Source organism: Phalaenopsis equestris, unplaced genomic scaffold (assembly GCF_001263595.1).
Source record: "Phalaenopsis equestris unplaced genomic scaffold, ASM126359v1 Scaffold000002, whole genome shotgun sequence".
Classification (NCBI taxonomy): Eukaryota; Viridiplantae; Streptophyta; class Magnoliopsida; order Asparagales; family Orchidaceae; genus Phalaenopsis; species Phalaenopsis equestris.
This window is the reverse complement of record NW_018164444.1, coordinates 19,609,306-19,619,221: the sequence shown is the minus strand read 5'-3', so window position 1 is coordinate 19,619,221 and position 9,916 is coordinate 19,609,306.

Here is a 9,916-nt window from a genome sequence, read left to right as displayed (position 1 = left end):
GATTGGATTTTGTTAGGCTTAAGCTCAAGTAGAGCTTTCCCACACGTGTGGACTTGGAAAAAATATTATGTATGGATATCCGCAAGTCCAGACAGTCAACCACCGACAGCCACGTCGCCCTTCCATGAAATGTATAGCGGCGCGGTGGCTGGTGGTTGGCCGTCCGGACGTGCGGTATCCGAACGAAATATTCTCTCATGGACTCGACCTATTTAATAATAATTATTTTTTGTCTGAACTTAATTAGTTTATATACCGAACAAGCATTTCAACGAGTTAATAAAGAAGCTAAAATTTCGAATAAGTAATTAAAATTTCATATAAATTTATTAACTAACAATCAATGGAATAAATTGAATTAGTATCTATTTAGTTTCCACCAATAAAATAAAATAAAATATAAATTAATAATTTTTTTTGTAATCAAATAATATAAATAAGTAAGAATAAACTACTTTAATTGAAATTAAAAAAAAAAAGAAATTAGATTAAATTGATATGTATATTGATATTAAATATATTTATTTATTAATCTGAACACATTTGATCGAGATTTATGCAGCCCAATTGAAGCTTGTTTGTCAAGGCGTAGGGATGGGTTGTAATTATCAGCTCTTTATTATTGTTCTCTCGTCTGACAGCCACCCGCCACCAATGTGACTGCAACGTACCAGCAAGTAGGAAAGCGAATAAACAGGGAGTCTTCATAATAACGGTCTGCTAATGCTTAGCTAATTGTGAATTGGCTCTAATTGTGCACAGTTTATGAATGTAACTCAAAGCAATTGAAAATGTTTAAGCAAGCCTTGAAGATATGTTATTGTAAATGGGAGGATTACATATATGCTAGTATAATGTATGTATGACATACCACCAAATTCTTATGTATTTAAATATCTAACAACTAGGTTTATATATTTTACATTTATATCTCTATTTTGGATTTTAGGTGTTAGGTATGTAAATACATGGGAGGGAATTAGTGATATGTATGTAAATTGCAGTCATATATTTTTATCTCAAAGGAAGTTTAATTTCAATTCCACTTAATTTGATTTCAAGATGGTTGAGGATCCGTTTGGGGCAGCCTGAAACGCGGCCCGCGGGCCGGCCGCAGGGGTCGACCCGCGACCTGCGTTTAGTGTAAAAACTCAAACGCAGTTTCAGATAAGCTGGCGAAACGCGCGAACCAAACGGTACGGCGGCGTTTTGAAAACGCCGCCCGCACTTATAAGTTGTCCCAAACGGACCCGAATCAGATGACTTTGTGGTGCAATTATTAGATTTGAGTCCATTTTTTTAAAGTCAAATTTAATTTAAAAATGACAAATATTAAGTCCAGCTAATTTATTACTTGATGATCCAAAGTGATGCTGGTCGTATGCTTCAAATCTTATTTGAAGCTTTTTTGTATTATCTATTTTATAGAAGAAATAGTTTTTGACTATTAAATTAGATCAAATTTGTAGTAACTTTAAATTTGAAATTGAAAAATGAGCCCATTGGGAACTTAGTTGGCTATGCCCTTTGCTACAAGGTTTATTAAGTGATAAATGAGTGTGAGTAGAACTACTTCACATGGGTTCCGATATGAAAATTGATAGGACACCGACTAATTAAGTATGGATTTTAATGAAATACTCTTAGGTAGTGTTGAATTCAAATCTGGCTGGTAGTCCGTGCTCAAGGAATAGAGCATGAGAGGGAGAGAAAGAGAGATGAGGAATGAGAAGAAGAGGTTTTGGGGCTCATGGACCCATTTTATTCTATTGAAAGTTGATATGTCTAAAAGCATGTTTAATTTTTTTTTTATTTTTTGCACCTTTTTATAGATGAAATTGTAGTTTAAAGAAAGTTATTTTTCTTGCAGGTACAACATGTAATAGATGTAGAATGAAATAGCGAAGAAGCGGAGCAAAATAGTCCTAAGTGGATTGGTGCCTAGGCGCTAGCCTCTGGGTGCCAAGGCTCTGTGACACCTAGGTGCCAATTTCAGTCCAAACAGATAGAGAGTTGGCGCCTAGGCAGCAGCTCTGCAAGACATTGGCGCTAGTAACTGTTTGGTGGGTTTTTAACAGTTGCTTCAACGGTTACGCTGCGAATATAACCGACCTTTGGTGATGTTTAGAGTAATTCTAAGCAGCCTAAGGAGGTGAGAAGTCCTCTGAACCCTATAGGAAATCCTATGGGAAGTCTAGAGTTCAAATTTAGTTTAGATTGCTTTTTATTTCAGTGTTTGGTGAGGATTTGGAGGGATAATGTAAAGAGGTTCTTCAGTAAGGTAGTAAGGACTTATGATATCTTCTTTGAAGAGATTTACGGTGCTTGGAAATGGAAAAAACTAATTATTGTGGACTTCTTTGTGTTGTAATTTTCTTTATACACAATTCTAATTGATTGTTTTGTTTTAAAGATGTGTTGTGGCAATTTCTCTATGCATTGCGAGTAGTTCCTTTTTACCTTTCACCTTGTGATGAATAAGTAGGTAGTGTAGAATGGTGAAATATTTTTAAAATTGGTTTTTACTCTTTAAAGTGATTATTTTCTTTTTGTGTTTCGTTTACTTATCATTCTGGCCAAATGATTTGTTAAAATTCGTTGTGAAGCCATAAAAACCCAGGAGAGTTATGATATGAACAACTAGGAAGAATGACATTGAACTATAGGGTATGAAGCAAAAGTAACCTATAAGGAGATGCAAAATAAGGAGATGCAAATATAAGGAGATGCAAATAGATTGAGAAATATTATTTGATAGGTTCAAATTGGGGTTTAAGGAATTAAAACTAGTTGAACTAAACTTCTTTATGCACTCAAGAGAGGGTAAAGGAAATAATTGTTCCTATTTGTCACTTATAACACTTTCAATTTATTGCATTCATCATCTACACATCTCTTATACCATTACAAAGGGAAGGGTAACCTTATCACTTGATTTCTTCCATATTTTAATATAATTAGTAGAATTGTTAATTAGAGTAAACCATTAGTATAACCTTAAAACTATTGATGCTTCCAAGCTTATAACTAGTTTAATAGGCTAGAACTTTTCTTAAGAATGTAACACCTCTTTTCTCGTGGGATTGACAATCCAGACTCAAAAATTTGATATTACTTGAAACGACAACTTATACTTGCGTGATACATAGGGGTGCAAAAACACCTAACATGGAAGCCAATTTGGCGGACCAACACACTCAATTTAAGATTTTGGGGTCGTTGCAAAGGAGCAAAGGTGTAGTGCCACATTGTTGCACAAATCAAGTTCAAGAATTCATAGTACACACACAAACTACGAGCGAGCACACCCCGACCGTATCAAGTTTATGTTGTCGTTGTCGGGGAAAGCGACGGTGTAGTTAACTTAAGAAAATTTTAGTTAAATCCATTAGGATTTAGACTTATAAAATTTCAATTTTTAAAGTTAATTTTTTTTCGTATTTATTTGTTTGTTTGAAAAAAAAATGTAAAAAAATAATTTTGAGTTTGTTTAGTGTGTTTGAGTAAAACTAAATAGTGGGATCTTTTGCTGGTGGATGTGTAGTGCAGGACCTTCAAGAGTTATACCGTACGATTCTGAACTAGAGAAAACCATTACAAAAATTAGGAAACATAAAAGACTTCAAGAACTTGTAGGAGAAATAAAGAATATTCAACAAAATAATTTTGATAATCAAATACCCATTAACAAACATCATAACACATTGAGACCAATAAGGAACTACACTAATCCCATAACAGATGAAATTCATTTAAGTATTCAAAACACTGTTGTAGAAGCTAACACCTGAGCAACTAATTTTGGGGAAGTCCATCTAAGGATCCAAATTTTCACTTAACAAGTTTTTTGGAATTTTGCACTACATTTTGCTATAATGGCTTGTTAAACGACGCTGTTAGGTTTAGGATTTTTCCCTTTTTTTTAGCAATAAAGCTTAAATGTGGTTAAACTTATTAGCGCTAGGATCTATTAGAACTTGGAGTGACTTAGCTAAAAAATTCCTAGCTAAGTATTTCCTACCTTCAAAAACTGCTAAACTTAGGAGTGATATTACTTCATTTTGCCAGTTAGAAGGTGAGTCGATTTATGAAGCATGACAACGATTTAAGGAACTTCGTAGAAAGTGTTCACATCATGCTCTGCCAGATTGACTAATAATTCAAAATTTTACACTGGTTTGGTAGAAACCCTTAGATATATTATTGATATTGTCACTGGTAGTTCGCTCATGTCAAAGCCATTTGATGAGGCTTACTCTTTGATTGAAGAGACTTCTACTAACAACTTCCAATGGTTTTCTAAAAGAGTAAACCCCAGAAAGGTAGCTGGTATACATGATGTTGATGCGCAGTTTATTCTAGCTTCTCAAATAGTAGCTCTTTCTAGAAAGTTAAATCAATGTGAAATGAATCAACCTCAAATGCCTTTAGTAATTGAGGAAAATTCATTTTGACAAATGATTGATTCTAGCACTTCATCATTTGAAACCTTAAATGCAATTAACAACAGACCTACCAACCCTTATTCTAACTTCTTTAACCCAACTTGGAAGAATTATCCTAATTTCAACTAGAATAATAATTCTGGTGGCGGAACCATTAATGAAGAAATAATCAAGTAAATCCTTTAGAAAATTAGAACGACCAGGGTAGTACCAACTATATATCTTCTTATCTTTATGGATTTAACCAAAATCCACAATTTAAGGAAAAGAAGCTGTCTTGGGAAGAGGTTGTGTTGCAGACGGGGAATCAACAACAAAGTAAAGATGCAACAATAAGGAATATAGAGAGCAATTGCTAACTCACTTAGTAATCGGGCCCAAGGAACTCTTCCTAGCAACACTAAGATTAACCTTAAGGAGAAGAATAATGAGTATGTTAAAATTGTCCATTTATGGAGTGGAAGAGAGTTGGAGGATGTAGTTCAGAAAGAAATCAAAATTCAAAAGGAGATGTGAGAACCCGAAAAACTTATGGAAAATGTTTCCAAAGACTTAGAAAAATTGGTCCCTCCAACTAAGATTAACTTAGAGAAACACCACCTCTATTTCGTCAAAGACTTCGATAGCAGAATCTTAATCAATAATTTTCAAAATTTTTAGAAGATTTTAAGAAGCTAATTATTAATATTCTCTTTATTTAGGCTCTGAAGCTAATGCCCAGTTATATAAAGTTCATAAAAGACATTCTTAATAAAAGAGGAAGTTTGGAGATCACAAAACAGTTGTGCTCTGTGAGGAGTGCAACATTGTAATTCAAAAGAAGCTTCCTAAAAAAACTTAAGGATCCTGAAAGCTTTACAATCCTTTGTGCAATTGAAGAGAGGTTTTATGGAAAAGCCTTATGTGATCTTGGAGCAATTGTTAAACTTATGTTATTATCTATGTTCAGAAGGTTAGGATTAAAAGAAGTGTCTCCTACTACTATGACCCTTCACTTAGCTGATTGATAGATCACTTATGCTAAAGGGATTCTAGAAGATGTGTTAGTTAAGGTGGATAAATTCATCTTCCATGTTGATTTCATTTTGTTAGATATGGAGGAAGATAAATAAATTCCAATCATTTTGGGTTAGACATTTTCTAGTCACTAGACGAACTATGGTAGATGTGCAAAAAGGTGAATTAACATGAGAGTTAATGATAAGAAAGTTACATTTAATGTTTTAAAATTTATGAAATATCCTTCCAAAGGTAACAAAGATGCGTGCTTCTAGATGAACTTAATTGGCTATTAATGTATAAAACATTTTTGAAATAGTTATTAAGAAAAATTAACAGAGCCTAATTTGGATGAGAAGAAAATTTTAGACTCTCAAGATGAATCAACTCTATTGGTTATAAAAAAACTAAAATATGTTTAGAAGAGATTTGAGATCTTAGATACAACAACAAACAGTAAACCTTTTATTCCTTCTGTTAAGGAACCCCTTGAACTTGAGTTGAAGGTGCTTTCAACATATCTCAAGTATGTTTATTTGAGGAAGTCATCCACATTACTGATTATTATATCCTCAGATTTAACTCATTCATAAGAAGAAAAAAATAATAGAAATTCTGAGGAAATATAAGAAAGGTTTTAGATGGACCTTAGCAGATATTAAGGGAATTAATCCCTTTATTTGTATGCATAGAATTATGATGGAAGATAATCATAAGCCCCAGACAGATCATCATAGGTGACTAAACCCAATTATAAAAGATGTTGTCAAAAAGGAAATATTGAAGTGGCTAGATGCAAAATTATCTATCCTATATCAGACAGTGCTTGGGTTAGCTCTATTCACTGTGTTCTTAAGAAGGGGGAGTGACAGTTTTTGTAAATGTACAGAATGAAATAATTCCTATTAGACATGTAACTGGGTAGTGAATTTGTATTTTCTACAAAAAATTGAATTCGACCACTAATAAATATCACTTTTCCTTATCCTTTCCGGATCAGATGTTGGATAGGTTAACTGACCACTAAAACTTTTACTTTCTAGATAGAATATTTTAGATATCATCATATATCTATAGCTCCTGAGGATCAAGAAGAGACTATATTCATAAATCCTTATGAGACTTTTGCTTTTAAAAGAATGTCATTTGAGTTATGTAACACACCTGCTACTTTTCAGAAGTGCATAATGTCTATTTTCTACGACATGATTGAGAAAGAAATTGAAGTATTCATGGATGATTTTTTAGTGTTTGGAGCTTCATTTGATTCATGTTTAGATCATTTAGCGAATGCGTTGAAATGCTGTGAAGAAACCAATTTGGCTCTCAATTGGGAGAAATGTAAATTCATAATTGTTGGAGGTATTGTTTTAGGACTTAAAATATCTAATAAAGGCATGAAAGTAAACCCAATGAAGATTCAGGTAATTGAAAGACTGCTTCCACCCACCACTATGAGGGGAGTTAGAGGTTTTACAGGACATGTTGGATACTATAGGTGATATATAAAGGATTTTCCCAAAATCTCCAAGCCTTTATGCCATCTCTTAGAAAAGGATGTCCTATTTAATTTTGATCAAAATTGCCTAAATGACTTCAATATTTTGAAAGAGAAATTAGTCACTACTCCTATTATAGGCTCACCTGACTGGGAGAGGCTATTTGAGCTGATGTGTGATACTAATGTTTATGTTATTAGGGTAATTTTAGAGCAAAGATAATATAAAATGTTCAAAGCTATATATTATGTCAGTAAAACGCTTAATGAAGCTCAAATCAATTATACTACACCTGAAAAGGAATTATTGGCTATAGCATATATTTTTCATAAATTTAGAGCTTAATCACTTGGAACTAAATGTATTGTTTATACCGACTATTCTATTATTCGATATCTTATGTCAAAGGACACTAAACCAATATTGATTAAATGAGTCCTTTTGACACATAAGTTGGATATCGAAGTAGTGGATATGAAGGGTTTGGACAATGAAATTGCTAATCATTTATCAAGACTGGATCAGGGAAATTCATGCATTTCTGAAGTTGAAATTAATGAGAATTTTTGTGACGAGCAACTGTATGCTATTACTGAGTGGCACATTCTATGGTATGCTAACATAGTAAGTTTCGTTGTTAGTGATATTATGTCCTATGGATTAACGTAACAATAATGAAAAAAGATCATTCACAACGCTAAATCTTACTTTTGGGATGACCCATATATTGTATAAAAAGTGTAAGGATCAAACAATCAGAAGATGTGTACCCTTAAAAGAAAACCAAGAAATTATTAAGAAAAGTCATTATTCAGAATTTGAGGGACATTTTGGAACTGCTTGAACTGCTTTTAAGATTTTGCAATCCAGATTTTATTGAAATACTCTATTTAGGGATGTAAATATATATATATATATATATATATATAATAACTATTAGCGTTCCATGTTTTGTTTGAAAAACTTGGACATGGAAATTATAAATTAGGGAAATTTATAATATTTCTAAACGTAATGTTATGCCCGTAACTTTTACTTTGGAGATTGAAATTTTTGATGTATGGGGTTTTGATTTTATGGGACCATTTGTATCATATTTTTGAAATTTATATTTTCTAATAAATGTGGATTATATCTCAAAATGGATTGAGGCTGTAGCTCTTTCAAACTGTGATGTTCAAAGTGTCGCTAAAATCCTAAAGAAGAATACCTTAAGTAGATTTAACATGCATAAAGTGATCATTAGTGACAGAGGAAGCCACTTTATGAATAGAAAAATTGAGACACTAGTAGCCAAATATGGAATTAAACATAAAAAAGCTACAAAATATCATCCTCAAGCAAGCGGTTTAACAAAAGCATCTAATAGAGAAATTTAGAGGATTTTAGAAAAGACTGTCAATCCCAGTAAAAAAGATTGTGTTTAAGATTAAACGATGCAGTATGAGCTTACATGAGTGCTTACAAAACTCCTATATGAATGTATCAATATAGACTCATTTTTGGAAAAGCTTGTCACTTGTTAGTGAAATTAGAATATAAAGCTTGTTGGGCTGTTAAAGAATTTAATTATAACATAAAAGAAGCTGGTGAGAAGAGATTGTTGCAGTTAAATGAACTCAAAAAAATTAAAAAATAATCACATAAAAATGCAAAAATTTGTAAAGAAAAGATTGTCATGATTGGAAGATACTTAGGAAAGATTTTGAATTTACACATAAGATTTTACTGTATAATACAAAATTAAAATTATTTTTCGGAAAACTTAAGACAAGGTAGTCGAAGCCATTTACTGTAATTAATGTTTATCATTTTGGTGCAATCGATATTAAGGATCCTAAAAGTGGTAGGATGTTTAAAGTGAACATAAAAAGACTTAAACCCTACCTAGGTGGAGAAATGTCTATAATTAATGAGGTTATAATGTTGGTCAACCTGAGTAAGCATCTGGATTCTTTGGGCTGATGACGTTAAACCAAGCGTTTCATGGGAGGCAACCCAAGTTAGGTGTGTTTTCTTTGTTATTTGTTGTGGTGTGAAGTTTTTTATGTTTGTGTGTTAAAGTTTAAGATTGAGATTGAATTGTTTTGTTTTTAGTATGATTTGCATTAGGAGATTCCTTAGTTTTCTCGTTGTGACTAGACTTGAATATGTTCTTCAGAAGTAGTAGGATCAACCGAACCCTTTACATCTTAGTTCTCAATCGAGCTTAAGATTAATTGGAGACATGTTGAGTCTGGACATAGGACATATCCATCTCAATTCTTAATTGCCTATTTCTGACCCGGTTCTTCCGTTTTAGCGGTTCAACAAACCAACTATTAGAGGAGCTCGTGGAAGACCCTTTTCATTTGAGTTGTCGACGGTGTGTGCTTTATATATACTACATTTCATTAGGGCTAAGCTAAGTATTAAATTGATACTTATGATGAAAGCTTTTTGCCTTTATTTGATATTTTATATATATTCATTCCATCTAAGAGAATATTTTCTTAATTAAAGAGAAAATCAATGGCATATAAAAATACTAAATAATATAGAAGGAATGTTTTATTCATCAAAATATTCAATACTAAGTCAACATATAATAACTCTTTTTTGTTATGTGATAGATCAAACATTAAATTATTAAACATATGAAAAAACAAAAAAATTAAACATAAATGATGTCTTTTAACATACATGCCGGTGTTTTCCACTTGTTAAAAATTAAAATGATTGTATTCAGGATATGATGTGAAAAATTTGGGTGGTATAACTGTAAAAATTAAATTTTTGTTGTTAAATAAAAAAATACATACGGATTGGATAATATGTATGTAAGTAAGGGTGTAAACGAACCGAACACGAACGAACAGAGCTTATGTTCGTGTTTGGTTCGTTTGAAATTTAGTTTTTTTGAAATAAACTCGTGTTCAAAATTGTTCGTGAAGTCATTGTTCGTGTTCGTTTCTTAACGAACGAGCCGACCAC